Raw genomic sequence first — 22980 nt, forward strand, 5'->3', positions numbered from 1 at the left:
TGATTCTGCATTTGGGAAACCGGATCCTATCTATGCTCCGTTTATCTCTGCCGGGTTGTGTTTCCTTAACTGAAGAACAAGCGGATCAAAAACCTATACAAATCTTACGAGACACCGGGGCGGCAAATTTAGTAATTGTTACTGATGCTTTACCCTGGTCCCCTGAAACAGATTGTGGCTCGCATGTCATATTACAGGGTATAGAGACAAAACCCGTATCGGTACCATTACACTGGGTCCAATTAGTGTAAGACTTGGAATCAGGAGGTTTACGTGTTGGTGTAGTGTCTACACCGCCAGTAAAAGGAGTCACATTGCTACTACGGAACGATATCGCTGGTGGTAACGTAGTAGTAGTAGACAACCCAGAAATCAATACAGATGATAAATTGGTTCAAGCGTTTCCCCATGTTTTTCCTGCTTGTGTGTTCTACCTCAACAATCTCACAAGCTGGGAGATGTGGTGGATTTGTCTAGTTCCATTTTTGAGAATGTTGAGGTAGAAGACAATGCACAGAGTATTCCTTCTGCAATGCCGACGGTTTTTACCCCCGTAAAAACTAAGGCGGGGGAAAGCGAAATCGCGCCCCAATTAAATGAGTCTGTCACCCCCAAGAAGGTGATTGAATGTCAAAAGGGAGACACCAGCCTTCGCAAGTGTTTTGCTTAGGTAATTTCCACTGAGGAAGCTAAAACTAGAGAGACCGCCTACTTTATGGAAGCAGGAGTTTTGATGTGTAAATGGGCAGCTCATGACACCGTCAGTGACTGGAGTGAAGTGTGTCAAGTGGCTGTTCCTACACCGTTCCGACAGCAGGTGCTCTCCATCACCTATGACCCGGCGTGGTCCGGACATTTGGGGATTACGAAGATTTATAACAGAGTCCTTCAACATTTTTTTCTGGCCAGGTTTGAAGTCTGTAATTTTCATCAACTATGACAGACAAAATGAGAAAAAAAATCCAGAAAATCCCATTGTAGGATTTTTTTATGAATTTATTTGCAAATTATGGTGAAAAATAAGTATTTGGTCACCTACAAACAAGCAAGATTTCTGGCTCTCACAGACCTGTAACTTCTTCTTTAAGAGGCTCCTCTGTCCTCCACTCGTTACCTGCATTAATGGCACCTGTTTGAACTTGTTATCAGTATAAAAGACACCTGTCCACAACCTCAAACAGTCACACTCCAAACTCCACTATGGCCAAGACCAAAGAGCTGTCAAAGGACACCAGAAACAACATTGTAGACCTGCACCAGGCTGGGAAGACTGAATCTGCAATAGGTAAGCAGCTTGGTTTGAAGAAATCAACTGTGGGAGCAATTATTAGGAAATGGAAGACATACAAGACCACTGATAATCTCCCTCGATCTGGGGCTCCACGCAAGATCTCACCCCGTGGGGTCAAAATGATCACAAGAACGGTGAACAAAAATCCCAGAACCACACGGGGGGACCTAGTGAATGACCTGCAGAGAGCTGGGACCAAAGTAACAAAGCCTACCATCAGTAACACACTACGCCGCCAGGGACTCAAATCCTGCAGTGCCAGACGTGTCCCCCTGCTTAAGCCAGTACATGTCCAGGCCCGTCTGAAGTTTGCTAGAGAGCATTTGGACGATCCAGAAGAAGATTGGGAGAATGTCATATGGTCAGATGAAACCAAAATATAACTTTTTGGTAAAAACTCAACTCGTCGAGTTTGGAGGACAAAGAATGCTGAGTTGCATCCAAAGAACACCATATCTACTGTGAAGCATGGGGGTGGAAACATCATGGTTTGGGGCTGTTTTTCTGCAAAGGGACCGGGACGACTGATCCGTGTATAGGAAAGAATGAATGGGGCCATGTCGTACCGTGAGATTTTGAGTAAAAACCTCCTTCCATCAGCAAGGGCATTGAAGATGAAACGTGGCTGGGTCTTTCAGCATGACAATGATACCAAACACACCGCCCGGGCAACGAAGGAGTGGCTTCGTAAGAAGCATTTCAAGGTCCTGGCCTAGCCAGTCTCCAGATCTCAACCCCATAGAACATTTTTGGAGGGAGTTGAAAGTCTGTGTTGCCCAGCAACAGTCCCTAAACATCACTGCTCTAGATGAGATCTGCATGGAGGAATGGGCCAAAATACCAGCAACAGTGTGTGAAAACCTTGTGAAGACTTACAGAAAACGTTTGACCTCTGTCATTGCCAACAAAGGGTATATAACAAAGTATTGAGATAAACTTTTGTTATTGACCAAATACTTATTTTCCACCATAATTTGCAAATAAATTCATTAAAAATCCTACACTGATTTTCTGGATTTATTTTCTCATTTTGTCTGTCATAGTTGAAGTGTACCTATGATAAATTACAGGCCTCTCATATTTTTAAGTGGGAGAACTTGCACAATTGGTAGCTGACTAAATACTTTTTTGCCCCACTGTATATGTTCCAGGATGGCTTCCTGGATCCCCCAAGCAGCTGATTGGTCGGCCCCATCAACAATTGGAGCTGACCCCGCCCTCTCATCAGATACAGCTGTCTGCAATTACAAACTCCTTCTCCAGCTGGATAAAAGCCTGTGTTCCTTTGTTAGGAGGGAGAGCTTCTTTGATGCCCTGTGTTGGTTGTTGCTCAGAGACAGGTTTTGTAAAGTATTTTGTAGCCAGTCCTGCTGAGGTATGTTTGTCAAAAGGACTGTGTTTTTGATGACTGAAAATGTTCACTTTACCTTAGTAATTATCCAGTTTGTTTCCAGGGGGAAAGGAAAGGCACCTTGGGAGTGCTTAGGCAAGAGGCCTGCGGGCATACATATACCCGTAGTATGTACTCTGTCTATGCACACTAGGTAAGACTTGGGCGGACCACTCCGTGTAGTTTGGTTAGCGCGCCAGGTGACGTTAAGGTTAGGTAAGTAGTAGGTAGGCAGGTAAGGTAGGAGAGAGGACTAACTTTGACTTTCTTTGGTTCCATCCAGCCCCTTTTCACCGTGTTAAGGAAATAAATTCCCAGTAAACGGTAATATTCTCTGTCTCTGTCATTCTTACCCGAACCTACAATCACATACCTCGTTCACTCCACGGGGAGTTGAGTGTAGCAGGGTGTTGCGTTCCCTCCTCCAAGAGGCATGCGTAACATGTATAAACACCATGGGACAACGCAGCCGTCATACCGCTCAGGAAGTTGACACATTCCGTCTCCTAGAGATGCACGTACTTTGGTGCGACAAGTGCAAATCAATCCCAGAACAACAGCAAAGGACCTTGTGAAGATGCTGGAGGAAACAGGTACAAACATATCTATATCCACATAATCTGAAAAGCCGCTCAGCAAGGAAGAAGCCACTGCTCCAAAATCGCCATAAAGCCATACTAAAGTTTGCAACTGCACATGTGGACAAAGATCATACTTTTTGGAGAAATTTCCAAAATGGCTTAAGGACAACCAAGTCAAGCTATTGGAGTGGCCATCACACGCCCTGACCTCAATCCTCTAGAAAATGTGTGGGCAGAACTGAAAAAGCGTGTTCGAGCAAGGAGGCCTACAAACCTGACTCAGTTACACCAGCTCTGTCAGGAGGAATAGATCAAAATTCACCTTATGTGGGAAGCTTGTGGAAGGCTACCCAAAACGTTTGACCCAAGTTAAACAATTTAAAGGAAATACACTCAATTAGTATTTAGTAGCATGTAAACCTCTGACCCACTGGGAATGTGATGAAATAAATAATTCCACTCTTTCTGACATTTCACATTCTTAAAGTAAAGTGGTGATCCTAACTGACCTAAAACAGGGATTTTTTACTAGGATTAAATGTCAGGAATTGTGAAAAACTGAGTTTAAATGTATTTGGCTAAGGTGTTTGTGAACTTCAACTGCATGCATAAGAATCTATAGCCAATTGGATGGAAATCTAGCTATAGACAGCAATGTAAGAGAATACACTTAGACCAAAGATAAGTCAAATACAAAAACACTCCATCTCTCATTTAATAGTCTTAAAATGTGATGCCATTGGTAATGACGTTATAACGCCATGAAGTAAGACAACAGCATCAACATTTATAAACTTTGCTAAAAAAGTTACGTCCTCTGTCAACTGTTTTATTTTCAGCAAACGTGTAAATATGTGTATGAACATAAGATTCAACAGACAAACTGAACAAGTTCCACAGACATGTGACTAACAGAAATGGAATAATGTGTCCCTGAACAAAGGGGAGGTCCGGGCTCGTCGCTGGCCATGGCAGAACACTGACATTCCTGTCTTGCAGGAAATCACGCAAAGAACTTGTAGTATGGCTGGTGGCACTGTCATGCTGGAGGGTCATGTCAAGTAGAGACTGCAGGAAGGGTACCACATGAGGGAGGAGGATGTCTTTCCTGTAACGCACAGCGTTGAGATTGCCTGCAATGACAACAAGCTCTGTCCGATGACGCTGTAACACGCTGTGACACTGCCCCAGACCATGACGGACCCTCCACCTCCATATCGATCCCGCTCCAGAGTACAGGCCTCAGTGTAACGCTCATTCCTTTGACGATAAATGAAAATCCGACCATCACCCCTGGTGAGACAAAACCACGACTCGTCAGTGAAGAGCACTTTTTGCCAGTCCTGTCTGGTCCAGCGATGGTGGGTTTTAGCCAATAGGCAACGTTGTTGCCGGTGATGTCTGGTGAGGACCTGCCTTACAACAGGCCTACAAGCCCTCAGTCCAACCTCTCTCAGCCTATTGCTGACAGTCTGAGCACTAGTGGAGGGATTGTGCATTCCTGGTGTAACTCGGGCAGTTGCTGTTGCCATCCTGGACCTGTCCCGCAAGGTGTGATGTTCGGATGTTCCAACCCTGTGCAGGTGCTGCTACGTGGTCTGCCACTGCGAGGACGATCAGCTGTCCGGCCTGTCTCCCTGTAGCGCTGTCTTAGGTGTCTCACAGTACGGACATTGCAATTTATTGCCTTGGACACATCTGCAGTCCTCATGCCTCCTTGCTGCATGCCTACGGCACGTTCACGCAGATGAGCAGGGACCCTGGGCATCTTTCTTTTGGTGTTTTTCAGAGTCAGTAGAAAGGCCTCTTTAGTGTTCTAAGTTTTCATAACTTTGACCTTAGTTGCCTACCGTCTGTAAACTGTTAGTGTTTGAACGACTGTTCCACAGGTGCATGTTCATTAATTATTTATGGTTCATTGAACAAGCATGGGAAACAGTGTTTAAACCTTTTACAAATTATCTTTGAAAGACAGGGTCCTGAAAAAGGGACGTTTCTTTTTTTGCTGAGTTTATGAGATACGGTAAACTTATGATATGGATAGAACTTGAAGTTCTTTAAACTAAATAAAGCAAACTTAATCCAGAAATTGTGAAAGACAAAAACGTTACATGTACGAATGTCAGTTGAATGCATTCAGTTGTACAACTGACTAGGTATCCCTTTCCATTGATCTATTCATGGATTATAGTGTACTATGTTATTTCTCATTCCTTGCACTGTGTTTATTTGCCGTAGGGACAACAAAGATTCATAGAATTGAAGTAAGGGGCCACTGGGTCTCACTTTCACTGCGAGGACCAGTGTTTGATTGACACCGAAGGTCTCCTGTGAGGTCACCAGCAGGGAGGAGGAGCCAGTGAGAGAGCCAGAGGACAGGAGGCCCTTCTCATCCACTTGGGCGATGGTAGCCTGGTTGGGACAATCCAGTACCGGGTACAGAGAACATACACCGTCCCTGTTTACACACACCATGGGAGAAGACACCAGCGTTAGTAGACTTGTATCTTCTGGAGACAACTCTAATGGTTGTTTTAATAGTCAAGAGTAGAGGATATGGTGTCATTTGAGATGGAATCTAAGAGTTCATGTGTAGTGTTCAATGGAAAATGTTGTGTTCAAAGTGTCTTAGGTTAAGACAAAGGGGTGTTGGGAGACCCCTCTAACATTACCTGCTAGTCTGGAGTTTGAGCCCAGAGGTGGGAGCCATCAGTATCTCCTTAGCCTCCATCGCTGGGTTAAGCATGTGCAGCTTGTCATAAACCTTGATCAAAGGGAAGAGTTGAGAGCAATGAGCAGAGGTTTTTACCCATCCTTTGATGTTTGGGTTTTTGTGACACGACATAGTATAATGCAGTTTGAAGCAGGATGCACGACTCATCTGTCCTTATCACTTTACAAAGTTAACTACCACAGAGGAACTCAAGGACCACATTCAAAACTTCAATGATTCAGACTTCTCAGCATGTTGTTCTCTCTTGCAATGTTGGTTCACTTTCAGTTTGTTTTTAGGTGGGAGGGAACGCAAGGACAAGCGGAGGTCCATAAACAAGCACTATAAACCAAACCAGAAATATATGAGCCGTGTCATATATTTCTGAAACGGTGTGATCCAGCCACACAGAGTGATCCATCACAATGCGGTGTCCTGGGCTGAACCCTACATCCGGACCGCTTAGCTAGCAGTACTGCTGACTTGAATTCATCCCCTGACCTAGGCCAACAGGAGATTGGGATCTCTGGCCAAATCAGTCAAATAAGTACCAGGGAGAAAAGAAAACCAGCAGTATGTCGGACTTGGTATCTGCCTTCCTCTGGCATATTATAGGTATCTGAATAAGTATAGTACCTGGATCTGGAGTTCATCAAGGAGTTCATCCCTCTAGTTGTCCAGCCTTGGTGTCAGTGACCTTTAGGACCACCTTGATGCCGGTTCTTCCTTTAGTCTTCCCTGTCACACTCATCGCAAAGTTATGCTCCGGTTGGAGCTGGACGGAGGCCTGAACAGAGACGGGGGTTTTATCAGTGAATGAAAGCAGAAATAGAGTTAGAAATATCAGATGTTGTTTCTCTAGTGAAGGTGGAGCAACATTTTGTCCTAAGTCAGTCACTCTGATACAAAAGAATGAGAGGAGCTCAAAACAAAGACGTCTTATCTGACTCATCTATAATTGTAATCATACCAGTATAATTGTAATAATTTCCCATTATACCATTCATGGCTTCTTGTGGATTCAGTTGAAAACGATGGTGCTTGTGGACCCCAAATGTAATTTCAGCAGCCCTTCGCCACTCATCAAGGAGAAAAACTCTAGATGAAAAAGTGCTTCCCACCTCAGCGTGTCGTGATTGGAGTTCCAGGATGTCTCTCTTGGTGGTGGTCCAATGGAAGGTGAGGCCAGGCAGGGCGTTCCCAAATGAGAAGGGGGTCTGACTGCTGCTGAGCCCTATGACATATACAGGCATCTGGGTTAAGGGATAGGATGAGTCAACTCAGAGCAGGTCACAAGTCTTAATAGTCACAATGTCATGCATCTTTCTTGGATTGAAGAATGTCCTGTGGACACGGTCAGAGACAATTTGAGATTACAGTTAATTTGTCATGCGTTACCTGTGTCCCAGTCTTCATTCTGGTGATAGGGGCTTGGATGCGAATGGCCCTCAACTGCACAACTTCAACCTCTACTTGATCCTGTTCATAGAAAACACCAGCATAGAATTACATCACTTTCAATTTCTGAAAAACAGGATTAAACACACATTGTGTTTCAGCTGATGATGTACAGGTATTTTACATGAGACACCAAGTTTCCCAGGCTCGGTATCGACAGCTTGAATCAGTCCTGTCACGGTGACGTTGCCAATAGCGACGCCCCTGACGTGATCTATGCCGTTAACGGACGCAATCTCCTCATTGGCCATGGAGAAGAGGATGTTGGACTGGGGCTGGGGGCCACCCTCGGATGTGATCTACAACATGGAGAGATGAGGTGGTGTGTGTGGCTGTGTGTGTGCCATAAATATGCAGACTATCCGTTTCACATGACTGGCCTTGAGAATACCGACAGCGTGTTCATTAACTCTAGTCAATGTGAGGTCTTTAAATTGCTCAAGTCAATCAAATCCTCCATGGTCTGTTAGAATAATCAACACTGGAGAATTGGAGATTAAATCAACATGTCACTCACAGGGTTTGAGTATACCAAACATTAGGAACACCTTCCTAATATTGAGTTTTGCCTCAATTCGTTGGGGTATGGACTCTACAAGGTGTTGAAAGCGTTCCACAGGGATGCTGGCCCATGTTGACTCCAATGCTTCCCACAGTTGTGTCAAGCTTGTTGGATGTCCTTTGGGTAGTTGGCCATTCTTGATACACATGGGAAACTGTTGAGCATGAAAAACCCAGCAGTGTTACAGTTCTTGACACAAACCTAGCATCTACCACCATACCCTGTTCAAAGGCACTTAAATATTTTGTATTGCCCATTCACCCTGAATGACCCCTATCCACAATCCATGACTCAATTGTCTGAAGGCTTAAAAATCCTTCTTTAACCTGTCTTGTCCCCTTCATCTACACTGTGGATTTAACCAGTGAATCAATAAGGGATCATAGCTTTAACCTGGATTCACTAGGTCAGTCTAATGGAAAGAGCAGTTCCTAATGTTTTGTATGACTTAATGTTCAGCAATTAACTGGCATTTGGAGAGCTTCACAAATGACAGGAAGATAAATTAGCATTTGTTCCAACAGGTAAGCTGGAAAGACCTATTAGAAAGCATATGGAGATTCAAATCATCTTCACAACTGGAAATGATCCAGACATGATAAGGGTTTTGCAGAGGCCAGGGTTTTATCACAATAGTCCATATAACTGTAGAATCCAATTTACCTGGATCATTGCTCTGGTTATCAGACATTTTCCTGGGGATCAGTTTGAATGGTGGAAAGACCTAGAAAGACCGAAACAAATGACTGTCAACGACGTCATACACATGATTGGACAACAATGTTGAGTTATGTTCTTATGAAACCCTCCTACCTCTATTTTCTGAGGAGCAGATACAATCTTCCTTTCAGTTCTGTCTACTAGCATAGCAGAAACACTGGTCTGTCCAATAGCTAAGCCTTTGACCAAGAATATAGCGGGGTCCTTCTCTGAGAGATCTGACAATGCTCTGGGGTAAACACAACATGAATGGTGAACTCGATGTCAACTTCACTGAAATGCAGGCATAATATACGTGCTGCAGTGCATGCAGGAGTAATTCTAAATCTGTTTTTCCACGACCAGTTGCACAGACTGAGGCAATGTGACGGTGTGTGTTTATTTGCTCTAAGAAGAGAATATAACTTTATACTTATATGATTCAATCATGTAACCGTGACTTACTGCAGAGAGACGATGTCAGAAGTTACACTGAGTTTCAAATTCATAAAGTGGAAATATTTGGACAGGAAGGGCTTCTTGTTGTCATCCAAAACCCTGACATGGGCTCTCACAGATTAACCAATCTCCACCTGCAAGAAACAAGTCAATGTTGTGTTACTAGGAAAAACACTATTTGGGGGATCTTTTAATTTAATTTAATTTAATTAGTAACTTACATTAAACAAAGTATATAAGCAGCTACACTCATTCAAATTAGTTTAATTGGCATGAAAGGATCAACCAACATTCACAGCATCTTAATTCTATTTCCATTTCCTGAATACACACTTCACAGAAAACAAGGCTGTCCTGTTCCATGGCAAACCAGTGATGCACAACCTTTGGAATTTCAGCATGACACCATTTATTTATAAGGGCTAGTCATACCAGAGAAATGTGAGAGAGATAACAGGGATTACAGTCAAGCCGGGTGTCTGCCCTGCAGGATAAAGTATTGAGGCTGGCCACTGACCTTGTCAACCACTCGGACATAAACCTCCAGGATGTCTGAGATGTGGACCATAGCCGTAGCAGGGGCTGGGAAGGCCAGGCAGAGGTCATGAACCATCACCTGCACCGTCCCCGGCTGGACTGGAAGCACCTGGAGAGACCACAGTGATTAAAGGTTTTATATGACATGTTTTCACTGAACTTGTCTTTGTGTTAAAACAAAAAAGGCACAAGGATGTCCTGGTGCTTTCATCAATGCTGCATTCATTCAGAGTATCACGTCATTTACAATAGCATTAGAAAGTCAAATGTTAAGGGACCAAAAGAGGTGTAAGACCTAGGAAGGCAGTTATACAACATCACATCAGACAAATATGTAACCATGGTATGCTGATCCTATAGAAGTACATTCAAAAACAGAGTGATATGTTCAGCAGCATTGTCATTCTGAGCGTTCCATGTTCCAGCAGATCCCTGGGCCTCTTGGTGCACCACGTATGCTATCCCTCCAATACTGGCGTTGACAAAGAAATACCCAGATCCCTCCCACAGGGCCAGGTCAGCCTGGAGGACACAGCAGGAGAAGCCATAGATGAAAACGTGATACCACAATGGACAAGATGCCCAAGGCCCATCGCAGTATCAGCTGAAATGTACTGTAGCCCACGAAGTGTAACATCAATACATTGTGGTTCACATGCTTTTCACATCATAGGTCACAAGTAATAATAGTGAGATAATCCATGCTGATAAAACCTTGTGATGAAGGGCCACTGAGTGTAATATTTCAAGGCATCATAATCCAGTGCTATCAGCTAGATGGTATCTGTGAGCCGTCAGTGATACGGAGGGAGACTGAATGAGGGGTTTACATGGCAGGTAGTGACCTCAGTAAGAGGATTACGGAGCGTGAGACGGGTCAAAGGTCAGACAGGATTAAGATAGTAGTGGCCAGTGAGGGAAGAGTGGAGGCCCATAGAAATGGGATACATGGAGCAGATATCACTTTTGACAGTGACGGATGGGATGGGTCACATTGTTTTCTGTCAGCTCTATAACTTACATTTCTATCTATTTCTTCTGAACATTTCACACAGGCCCCAGTTCTTACCCGCACGTTAGGGTGGTTGTATATGGTGACGGCTTCAGGACTGACTGTCAAGTCCTCCACCAATAGGAGCTCCAGAGCGACTGAGACAGGGGTCAGAGGGTCAAACTGCCAGAAAGAGGGAGATAAAACAGGACGGGTGCCATGGTTACAGGTGTAAATGTCATGCCAACAGAGTAACAACAAGATGAGATTACCCTACATGACGGTGTTCTTACAAAGTTGAGTTCTGTTGTGAAAGTCAAGTGAAATCATAGTGTTAGTGTAAACGGCAAAATAAATATTATATATAATATTTGTACAGGTCTTTGAAGATCTGGCTTTTGCCTATCGTGTCTTGTGTAGTTATCGCACCCTCTAAACTGATTAAAAGGTTTATTTTCTGTGGTCACAGAGACAGACTTATTCAGCCAATGGCATTCTTCCATTAATTTATTTGAACCTTTATTTAACTAGGCAAGTCAATTAAGAACAAATTCTTATTTACAATGACGGCAAACAAAAAGGTCTGCTGTGGGGGCTGGGATTATTTTTTTTTTTAAATGTAGGACAAAACACACATCACGACAAGAGAGACTCCACAACCCTACATAAAGAGAGACCTAAGACAACATACCATGGCAGCAAGACATGACAACATAGCATGGTAGCAGCACAACATGGTACAAAGAGTGTCCATGATTGAGTCTCTGAATGAAGAGATGGACATAAAATTGTCCAGTTTGAGTGTTTGTTGCAGCTCGTTCCAGTCGCTAGCTGCAGCGAACTGAAGAGGAGCGACCCAGGGATGTGTGCACTTTGGGGACCTTTAACAGAATGTGACTGGCAGAATGGGTGTTGCATGTGGAGGATGAGGACTGCAGTAGATATCCCAGATAGCCAGTCACAGGAGGAAGTGAAAAATAATAAAAATGAACGAATGAGTTGCTTGTCTAACCACATAAGATAAAAGGTGTTGTTTCTCTGCTATAGGTTGTGTTTCTGTCTTACCGGACTGAGAACCGTAGCAGCCTCAAGGTGGCTGTTACTGTTACTGTTATAGCAGCAATCCCAGACTGGTGGTGGACAAGGACCGCCTGACGACCTGACAGACAAGATGACATTTCTGTTGGCCAAAGCTATTAAAATAGCCTGCAAAAACCTGGTATTTTAGATGAAAGAATAACGACAAAAGAAAACAAGGATACCATCATGAGCATGATCAAAGCCGTACCATGAAGTCTCTTCTGTTTGTTGCTGTCCTCTAGTAGTTCCAGATCCATAGGCATGGTGGGCTCCAGGCTGGCCAGGGACACCTTGGTTGACTCCCAGATGATACTCAGAGAGCTGAAGTTGTCAAACTTCCTGCCTTGCTCACCTGTTCTCCTATGGCTCGACAGGTGGCTCTGACCCAGTGCCGGAGGTAGCTACGGGAGGTGGACCCGGTCAGAGCCAGCCTAACACCGTTGTCATCCTCAGCCTTCAGGTTCTGGAAGAACTTGGAGGGCTCTAGAATCCATGGCTTGGGGCCGCCCTCAAACAGCATGACCTTAGAGGAGCCAAGGGTCACCAAGACAACAGAGGCAGGCTTCACAGCCTGGACAGGACAACAGGTAAAGCACAAGTTAGTGAATGGAGAAGTGGTATATTTTGTAAAGTCAAATTATATTTCATGAAACACATTTATTGCTGGTCTGCCTCCACATTTGTTAGATGTCTTTCAGATAAAGCCCTGAGGTCACTGCCAATTGTAAATGATTCAACTCCAGGAGGTTTTTCAACCCTCTCTGGGGAGAGTGGATGAATGTGTTAAAGTCAGACAGCCAAACTGGGTCAAGGAGGTAGACAGACAACATGGTGAAAGGTTGGTAAATGCTACAATATTTATGAGGGAAGCGTGAACTGTCAGAGCCGAGCCGTAGTTCTCGGAGTAAGAGTAAGGACAAGTCTGCCCAACTTGTTTTTCTTTACATCCCAAAATAAAACAACTTCCTGTTAGTGTCCTGAACTCTGTCTTAGCATGCACTCAGGTTAATGGGATGAAAACCCATGGGCATGGAATACAGCATGCATGACAGAATGATGCATACATGGGAATGGAGATGGCGTCTCCATAATGACTCTTAGCTTGACATAAATGGTCTATTCTATGGCTGAGTTGACATCAATTCCATTACAGTGCAATACTTGAGACAAAGCAGCAGGAAGAACTAAATCAGTGTATCCAGTACATGAGGGCATAATTACAAATGCACAGAACAGAGGAAACCCAGAAATAGGTTATTTAACACAAGCTCATCCTTGCTCTTCTGTACTGATTGCAGAGAGAGAAAGAAAGTGTGTGTGTGTGTGTGTTGTATTGTAAAAGTGTGTAAGTGTGAAACGGTTTGTGTTTGTGTGTGTGTGTGTGTCCCAATCTTGCTGATTAAGAGAAAGGCTAATTGCTGCTCCGGGGAGAGTTGGCGAGGGGAGTGACTGGAGATCATTGGGCAGACTTTAGACAGGATCATTCACAACACAGAGCACAGGTAAATGACCACTCATCAGGGTGTGTAGGTGCATTGGTTAAAAAAAATTCATAAATACAAAAGTAGGAAACACAGAAATCTTCCTCCGTATGATGCATTTAGCGTCTTATGATGCAAAATGCATTATACGGAGATGATTGCTGTATTTTGAAAGATACATGTCTTGAATACTTGATTGCTGACAAGCAAAACATATTGGGACCATGTCAACAATAGACTAATGAAACAAATACCAAAATACAGTCTTTGATTGGAATTTTCCTTTAAAAAACACTATTTTTGTGAACAAATGTTTCATTTTATCATTACAACAATGCAAGTAGAAACGTGAAAATCGTTTTTGCGAAATCTGGTGCAGCTCAAGTCTACTACATAACCCAGAATGCAATGCTCTCTCTCTGGGCTGGCTGCTAGCTAGCTAGAAAAAGATGGCTACACACAATAATACCAAAGTCAATATAAGCATGTGAAGTAGCTAGCTTAGCTGTAAAAATCGTCTAAAACTGCACTATCAATTTAGGAGTCTTACTCACGAAGTTCAACTTGCAGTTTATCTCTGTTTACTGAGCTATAAACGGCGTCTCTGCCCAGTGCAAGAGCACAGTAATGCTGCTTTCCCACAGAGATACTTTTGAGGAGATGGGAAACTCCATTAGAAACATACTAATGCCCATCATGTATGTTACCCATGAGTCATCAATGGGCCACACAGTGGCAATGGGCCACACACATTCTTGGACAAGGAGAGCTCTCCTTCAATGAGTCAATTGGGCACTAGCTCAAAAGCCGAACAATAGCATGAATTCTGGGAACAAGTTGTACAACATTGCAAATATTTTCCAAGATGTGAGATAATTAACTTGTTCTCTATAATATTGTATAGCCTTGGAATCGTGACATTAGGTACTTTCGAGGAAAATAATCAGGTTTCTCAACTCATACCCTGACTTTGAGAAGGGATTGCGTGACGATTATCTTAGCAACCGTGTGACGAAGAATGACAACATGAATGTGATCGGTCGACAGTCAGTTGGGTGGGAAGTTTCTCCATTCTTTGCCCAATGAGATTCCCATCTCCTCCTTTCTGTAATATCTCCGTTTCCCACAGACAGGGGAACCTGTGACATGGTACTTGGAGAAATATGTACCTTGTCTTGACGATATAAACGGATGGATGTGTTCTAGACAGTATGCCCAAACCATCTATTGGCTGATTTGGCAATCTGGAGTACAGGTAATCGTTTTAAAAGCCTGAAAAGTGATGTTATTTCCCCCAGCGACTACAATTATGTAGCTATGACGCGTTCCTACACGGTGTCCAGATTTTCACAGATGGACCACTTAGAAGTTAAATCATGGGGAAATGTTTTATTTTACCCACTGACAGAACATAGGCTTTCACCAAATTGACAGGAGTTTCATGATTTTTTTATATCTGGGAATGGATACCCCCTTTAACCTTAAGTTTCTTTGTGTGTCTTCGAGAGGGGAAAAGATTTAAGTAAACCAATATGAAATCCATGTGTGTGAATAGGCCATGCTCTCAGGTACAGGTTGGGGGGTATAGACTCACTTTGAGTGGTGGGTAGGCAGCGATGGTGATCTTGGCACTGAGGTAGACATCGCCGTGGGTGTAGCTGACCGTTAGGGCTGTGTGTCCTGTGGCTAGAGCCTGGGCCCTTACCCCACTGCAGTGGTTCTGCCCTGGAGCCAGTCTACCTGTAGGGAAGGAAGGAGGGAGGGGGAGAAAGAGAGAGAGAGTCTGGCTGCAATCCCAGTCCTAGAGGACCAAATTCTGCCATCTTTCATACACATCTCTTATCCAACACAGACACACAACCGACAACAACATGTCCCAGGCAAGCAATAAAATGTATCAAGGAAGGCAATTGAAGTGGTAGATCTTATGTTCCTCCGTGGATCAAGAGTTACTTTGAGGGAAATTAAAACCATATTGCCAATATGAGAAGGATAAACTGACCACTACAGAGGGTATTTGTGAAGGCTCTGCCCCTCAGCTAGGTACATTTAAAAAATAAATAAAAAATGTCATTTAGCAGAAGCTCTTATCCAGAGCGACTTACAGGAGCAATTAGGGTTAAGTTCCTTGCTCAAGGGCCCAAGGACAGATTTTTCACCTCGTAACTTTTTACGGTTAATGTTTGGAACATGTTAACATCGACTAACTAGTACAGTTGATGTAAGATATGTAACTATACAATTCACTGCATTGACCAGTGATCCTTCACATCCTGTAAAAATTAGTTAGGGGAGGGCTATACGGTCTCACCTTCATGGTTCCATAGTGCATTGGGTTGAGGGCATCACGGGCGTATACCACACTGACGCCAATGTCACTGACGGTCGTCATCACTCCTTTCACTGTCACCGTGGCAACAGCTAGGTTAGAGGAGAACCAGCTGAAATTCCCACTGCCTCCAGCTGCCTGGGACACAATGCAACATGGGTAAATATTGACACAGAGTCTGTAATACATCACATTTCGAGAGACACTCCAACTTGTATCTGTCACTCTAAGCCAGTGTCTGGCCTTATACAAATTAGTAGGTAATTATAAGAAGTAACGAAAGAAGATTCACAAAATGTCTAAATATAAAATTATACACAAACACAGAACTTGACAGAAGTGAAGTGTAATTCATTGTGGCTGATGTGAGATTCTTCAGCATGAGTTCCAACAGAAATAACAGTGAACATATGTTATATTTAACAGGGACAAATACCTGTATTGTGTACTGGTAGGCTCCAACCTTGGGCTGCCATGGAAATGTGAGGATACTGGGACTGAGGACTGGGTTTGCCAGCTCAGACTCCTCCATCCTAGAACACAAACACAACCTTGTTACGACATAGCCAGGCTGTTTCTAACTGATGATCATGATTTCTCACAATTAAATAAGATAGCATAAAGTATTACAGTAAGAAAAAAATCTGCAAATAAACTAATCCAAGGTTTCTACAAAACTCACTTGATCCACTACAGATTTGAGTGTAGCATCAATTAGTGTTATCCCGTTGTTCAAAGCCTTGACATGGTGGTAGGACCCATTCAGGGAGGACTCTAGAATCTCAGAGTACTCATCTGGAAACACAGCTTCGATCCGGATGTTCTGCAAGCACAAACCATCAAGATAGTAGCATTTAAAAATACTGAGGGGAATGAGAGTGAAGATCTGTTTTAAAGGCCCAGTGCAGTCTAAAAGCGTGATTTTCCTACGATTTATATATATTTCCACACTATTAGGTTGGAATAATACTGAAATTGTGAAAATTATGATAACGCCCTTTTAAAATGTAAGAGCTGTTTGAAAAGAGCGCCTTAATTTCTGGAGTTTTGGCCCGCCTGGGAACATCACCAGGCGGTAAATTAGTTAATAGACCATTAAGAAAGCTCTCTGCCAACAACAGGAAATTTTCCTTTTTCCCCCTCCACACTCAGACCACTCCCAGACAGTCCTAGCAAAATTCTTGCTTGACAAATTGCTTATTGCTATGAAGCCATTGTTGTGTATTTTTGACCATTTTAATTGAAAACATTCACAGTACGGTATCTAATTGTTACCCAGAAATCATTTGATATTGAGATTTTTAAAAACAGCTGCATTGGACCTTTTAAAGTGTGAGAAAAAACCTAACCATTAAAGAGAGGACAGGCCTTACAATCTGGCTAAGATGATAACATAGAAAATCCATAAAACATATTCAAAATCTTCCTTTCCAGTATTGGAATGTCTCCCAGCTATAGTTCAGTCTACAGTTGATTAGACATCAAGAGGGATATGCCAAACAAAAAATCTAGTTTCCATTTTATAAGAGGGAGAAGACCAGGGAGCGTGACAGTGTTTTGACAAATATAACAGACAATGGTGTAGAATTAAGACAACTTAGGCTGAGCTTACATCAGATAAGTAAATCCTACTGCTTGACTTGTCAAAAACTTCGATAAGGATATCATACACTCATCCTGTTTCTAGAACCCAGCTCTCTACAGGATTTATCTTAAATCCTGGTAGTAAAAGAGAAAAGCAAAACAAGTGATCATTTGAACTGAAACAGGATATGTAGTTCAGAAATCACTCAATAACTGACAATGGTTTACTTTAAATGCTTCACTAATGCACAAGGATGAACAAAACGCATGCAACCATACCCAAGCATCCCGGTTCCACAACATACCCTGTTGGGCATGCGAGACACCCATTGCATGCGAAGGCCTGAGCAATTGTTAAGGACAATAAAGTTAGGTTATACAAAGAGGCATACAGGGACCATTTTAAATCTTGTGTTTGTCAAATGCACAATACAACCTGCTGGGATAAGTCTTAAGTAGTGAGCTTTAGCTAGACATGTTCCCCCCCAGACTGTCAAGTCCTGTTATATTACTGCCTGTCTCTGCAATCCACTGAGAATTACATGAGAGAATGGAACACTCAAATTACAGTGGGGAGAACAAGTATTTGATACACTGCCGATTTTGCAAGTTTCCCTACTTACAAAGCATGTAGAGGTCTGTAATTTTTATCATAGTTACACTTCAACTGTGAGAGACGGAATCAAAAAAAAATCCAGAAAATCACATTGTATGATTTTTAAGTAATTAAGTTGCATTTTATTGCATGACATAAGTATTTGATCACCTACCAACCAGTAAGAATTCCACCTCACAGACCTGTTAGTTTTTCTTTAAGAATCCCTCCTGTTCTCCACTCATTACCTGTATTAACGACACCTGTTTGAACTCGTTACCTGTATAAAAGACCACACACTCAATCAAACAGACTCCAACCTCTCCACAATGGCCAAGGCCAGAGAGCTGTGTAAGGACATCAGGGGTAAATTGTAGACCTGCACAAGGCTGGGATGGCCTACAGGACAATAGGCAAGCAGAAGGCAACAAGTGTGAGAAGGCAACACGAGGTGAGAAGGCAACAACTGTTGGCGCAATAATTAAAAAATGGAAGAAGTTCAAGATGACGGTCAATCACCCTCGGTCTGGGGCTCCATGCAAGATCTCACCTCGTGGGGCATCAATGATCATGAAGAAGGTGAGGGATCAGCCCAGAGCTACATGGCAGGACCTGGTCAATGACCTGAAGAGAGCTGGGACCACAGTCTCAAAGAAAACCCTTAGTAACACACTACGCCTGTCACGTTCTGACCTTTATTTCTGTTGTTTTGTATTTATTTAGTATGGTCAGGGCGTGAGTTGGGTGGGCAGTCTATGTTTGTTTTTCTATGTTTTGGGGCAGTTCTATGTTTTCGGCCTAGTATGGTTCTCAATCAGAGGCAGGTGTCATTAGTTGTCTCTGATTGAGAATCATACTTAGGTAGCCTGGGTTGCACTGTTTGTTTGTGGGTGATTGTCTATGTTGATGGCTTGTTTCAGCACAGGTCTCATTTTGTAGCTTCACGGTCGAATTTGGTTTATTGTTTTTGTTACTCGTTTGTATAGTGTTCAGTTTTTCTTGATTAAAGATTTGCCATGGACACTTACCACGCCGCGTATTGGTCCTCAGATCCATCTCGTCTCTCCTCTTCGGATGAAGAGGAGGACGGCCGTGACAGAATCACCCACCAACCAAGGACCAAGCGGCGTGGTAGAAAACAGCGACGACAGCAGCAGCAGCAGCAACAACAGCGGCCGGTATCACAGGACTCCTGGACATGGGAGGAGATACTGAACGGAGAGGGACCCTGGGCACAGGCTGGGGAATATCGCCGCCCCAAAGCAGAGCTGGAGGCAGCGAAAGCTGAGCGGCGGCGATATGAGGAGGCAGCACGGCAGTGCGACAGGTACGAGAGACAGCCCCAAATTTTTTTTGGGGGGGGCACACGAGGGGTGGAGCTAAGCCAGGTAGCAGACCTGCGCTCACTCCTCGTGCTTATTATAAGCAGCGAGATACTGGGCAGGCACCGTGTTATGCGGTTAAGCGCACGGTGTCGCCAGTACGTGCCCATAGCCCGGTGCGCTATGGGACAGCCCCCCGAGAGTGTCATGCGAGTGCGGGCATCGAGCCAGGGCGTATGGTGCCTGCTCAGCGGGTCTGGTCGCCGGTACGCAGTTTTGGCCCAGGGTATCCTGCGCCGGCTCTGCGTGCTGTGTCTCCGGGGCGCTGGGAGGGTGCAGTGCGTCCTCTGCCCGCGCTCCGCTCGTGCCGGGCGAATGTGGGAATGGAGCCGAAGGGAGAGGTGCGTGTAGTAAGCACTAGATCTCCCGTGCTTACCCACAGCCCGGTTCAACCTGTGCCTGCACTCTGGACGGTCCGGGCTAGAGTGGTTATCCAGCCTGGGGAAGTGGTGCCAAGGTTGCGCACCAGAGCTCCAGTGCTCCCCCACAGCCCGGTCTTTCAGGTGCCTCCTCTTAACCCCAAGCCTCCTGAAGGTCTTCCCAGCCTGGTGGTTCCTGTGGCAGCCCCACGCACCAGGCTGTCTCTCTGTCTCCTCCCTGCAGGTGGTCCTGTCTGTCCGGCGCCGCTGCCGGAGTCTCCCGCCTGTCCGGCGCCTCTGCCGGAGTCTCCCGCCTGTCCGGCGCCTCTGCCGGAGTCTCCCGCCTGTCCGGCGCCTCTGCCGGAGTCTCCCGCCTGTCCGGCGCCTCTGCCGGAGTCTCCCGCCTGTCCGGCGCCTCTGCCGGAGTCTCCCGCCTGTCCGCCGCCTCTGACGGAGTCTCCCGCCTGTCCGGCGCCTCTGCCGGAGTCTCCCGCCTGTCCGGCGCCTCTGCCGGAGCCTCCCGCCTGTCCGGCGCCTCTGCCGGAGCCTCCCGCCTGTCCGGCGCCTCTGCCGGAGCCTCCCGCCTGTCCGGCGCCTCTGCCGGAGCCTCCCGCCTGTCCGGCGCCTCTGCCGGAGCCTCCCGCCTGTCCGGCGCCTCTGCCGGAGCCTCCCGCCTGTCCGGCGCCTCTGCCGGAGCCTCCCGCCTGTCCGGCGCCTCTGCCGGAGCCCCTCTGCCCAGAGCTGCTGCCAGAGCCCCTCTGTCCCGAGCAGCTGCCCCTCTGTCCCGAGCAGCTGCCTCTCTGTCCCGAGCAGCTGTCTCTCTGTCCCGAGCAGCTGTCCCTCTGTCCCGAGCAGCTGTCCCTCTGTCCCGAGCAGCTGTCCCTCTGTCCCGAGCTGCCCCTCTGTCCAGTGGGGTCATTGAGAGGGGTGGTCATGCTGAGAAAGCCACGGAGGCGGACAATAAGGCGGACTAAGACAATGATGAGGTGGGGTCCGCGTCCCGCGCCAGAGCCGCCACCGCGGACAGACGCCCACCCAGACCCTCCCCTATAGGTCAAGGTTTTGCGGCCGGAGTCCGCACCTTTGGGGGGGGGTACTGTCACGTTCTGACCTTTATTTCTGTTGTTTTGTATTTATTTAGTATGGTCAGGGCGTGAGTTGGGTGGGCAGTCTATGTTTGTTTTTCTATGTTTTGGGGCAGTTCTATGTTTTCGGCCTAGTATGGTTCTCAATCAGAGGCAGGTGTCATTAGTTGTCTCTGATTGAGAATCATACTTAGGTAGCCTGGGTTGCACTGTTTGTTTGTGGGTGATTGTCTATGTTGATGGCTTGTTTCAGCACAGGTCTCATTTTGTAGCTTCACGGTCGAATTTGGTTTATTGTTTTTGTTACTCGTTTGTATAGTGTTCAGTTTTTCTTGATTAAAGATTTGCCATGGACACTTACCACGCCGCGTATTGGTCCTCAGATCCATCTCGTCTCTCCTCTTCGGATGAAGAGGAGGACGGCCGTGACAACGCCGTCATGGATTAAAATCCTGCAGCACACGCAAAGTCCCCCTGCTCAAGCCAGCGCATGTCCAGGCCCGTCTGAAGTTTGCCAATGACCATCTGGATGATCCAGAGGAGGAATGGGAGAAGGTCATGTGGTCTGATGAGACAAAAATAGAGATTTTTGGTCTAAACTCCACTCGTCGTATTTGGAGGAAGAAGAAGGATGAGTACTACCCCAAGAACACCATCCCAACTGTGAAGCATGGAGGTGGAAACATCATTCTATGGGGATGCTTTTCTGCAAAGGGGACAGGACGACTGCACCGTATTGAGGGGAGGATGGATGGGGCCATATATCGCGAGATCTTGGCCAACAACCTCCTTCCCTCAGTTAGAGCATTGAACATGGGTCGTGGCTGGGTCTTCCAGCATGACAACAACCCGATACACACAGCCAGGGCAACTAAGGAGTGGCTCCGTAAGAAGCATCTCAAGGTCCTGGAGTGGCCTAGCCAGTCTCCAGACCTGAACCCAATAGAAAATCTTTGGAGGGAGCTGAAAGTCCGTATTTCCCAGCGACAGCACCGAAACCTGAAGGATCTAGAGAAGGTCTGTATGGAGGAGTGGGCCAAAATCCCTGCTGCAGTGTGTGCAAACCTGGTCAAGAACTACAGGAAATGTATGATCTCTGTAATTGCAAACAAAGGTTTCTGTACCAAATATTAAGTTCTGCTTTTCTGATGTATCAAATACTTATGTCATGCAATAAAATGCATATTAAATTACTTAAAAATCATACAATGTGATTTTCTGGATTTTTGTTTTAGATTCCGTCTCTCACAGTTGAAGTGTACCTATGATAAAAATTACAGACCTCTACATGCTTTGTAAGTAGGAAAACCTGGAAAATCTGCAGTGTATCAAATACTTGTTCTCCCCACTGTATCTAATCATTAATCCCTACATGCACACCATTCATGGTACACACCATTCATGGTACACACCATTGCATGTCATTACATTAAAATGAACCAGTGGTTCCCCAACTTTTCACACGGTCCCTCTTCCATCATCGGGGAACATCCCACGCACATTTATTTTTTGCCATTTAAAAACTAAATTCCTGCAATTCTACACATTTTGTCATGGGGCAGATATACAGTGGGGCAAAAAAGTATTTAGTCAGCCACCAATTGTGCAAGTTCTCCCACTTAAAAGGATGATAGAGGCCTGTAATTTTCATCATATGTACACTTCAACTATGACAGACAAAATGAGAAAAAAAATCCAGAAAATCACATTGTAGGATTTTTTATGAATTTATTTGCAAATTATGGTGGAAAATAAGTATTTGGTCAATAACAAAAGTTTCTCTACTTTGTTATATACCCTTTGTTGGCAATGACAGAGGTCAAACGTTTTCTGTAAGTCTTCACGAGGTTTTCACACACTGTTGCTGGGTATTTTGGCCCATTCCTTGGTCCATGCAGATCTCCTCTAGAGCAGTGATGTTTTGGGGCTGTTGCTGGGCAACACAGACTTTCAACTCCCTCCAAAGATTTTCTATGGGGTTGAGATCTGGAGACTGGCAAGGCCACTCCAGGACCTTAAAATGCTTCTTACGAAGCCACTCCTTCATTGCCCGGGCGGTGTGTTTGGGATCATTGTCATGCTGAAAGACCCAGCCACGTTTCATCTTCAATGCCCTTGCTGATGGAAGGAGGTTTTCACTCAAAATCTCACGATACATGGCCACATTCATTCTTTCCTTTACACGGATCAGTCGTCCTGGTCCCTTTGCAGAAAAACAGCCCCAAAGCATGATGTTTCCACACCCATGCTTCACAGTAGGTATGGTGTTCTTTGGATGCAACTCAGAATTCTTTGTCCTCCAAACATGACGAGTTGAGTTTTTACCAAAAAGTTATATTTTGGTTTCATCTGACCATATGACATTCTCCCAATCTTCTTCTGGATCATCCAAATGCTCTCTAGC

The 22980-nt window shown here is 45.0% G+C and overlaps 1 pseudogene across 1 annotated transcript in view; it reads right to left on the reverse strand.

Annotated features, from left to right (window-relative positions):
- LOC110491123 (nuclear pore membrane glycoprotein 210-like) overlaps nucleotides 1–22980 on the reverse strand; it is a 49860-nt pseudogene that overhangs the window by 9170 nt on the left and 17710 nt on the right. Inside the window, exons 6-23 of the transcript XR_016487034.1 lie at nucleotides 16254–16394; nucleotides 15554–15709; nucleotides 15075–15078; nucleotides 14837–14982; nucleotides 11970–12332; nucleotides 11747–11840; nucleotides 10760–10864; nucleotides 10057–10212; nucleotides 9671–9799; nucleotides 9160–9287; nucleotides 8809–8944; nucleotides 8659–8719; nucleotides 7567–7732; nucleotides 7374–7489; nucleotides 7097–7228; nucleotides 6612–6762; nucleotides 5935–6026; nucleotides 5549–5720 (exon numbers count right to left, since the gene is read on the reverse strand). The product of XR_016487034.1 is annotated as a nuclear pore membrane glycoprotein 210-like (transcript). The remainder of the gene's footprint in view (nucleotides 1–5548; nucleotides 5721–5934; nucleotides 6027–6611; nucleotides 6763–7096; nucleotides 7229–7373; nucleotides 7490–7566; nucleotides 7733–8658; nucleotides 8720–8808; nucleotides 8945–9159; nucleotides 9288–9670; nucleotides 9800–10056; nucleotides 10213–10759; nucleotides 10865–11746; nucleotides 11841–11969; nucleotides 12333–14836; nucleotides 14983–15074; nucleotides 15079–15553; nucleotides 15710–16253; nucleotides 16395–22980) is intronic.

Source organism: Oncorhynchus mykiss, chromosome 16 (assembly GCF_057628025.1).
Source record: "Oncorhynchus mykiss isolate SJ-2025 chromosome 16, ASM5762802v1, whole genome shotgun sequence".
Taxonomy (NCBI): Eukaryota; Metazoa; Chordata; class Actinopteri; order Salmoniformes; family Salmonidae; genus Oncorhynchus; species Oncorhynchus mykiss.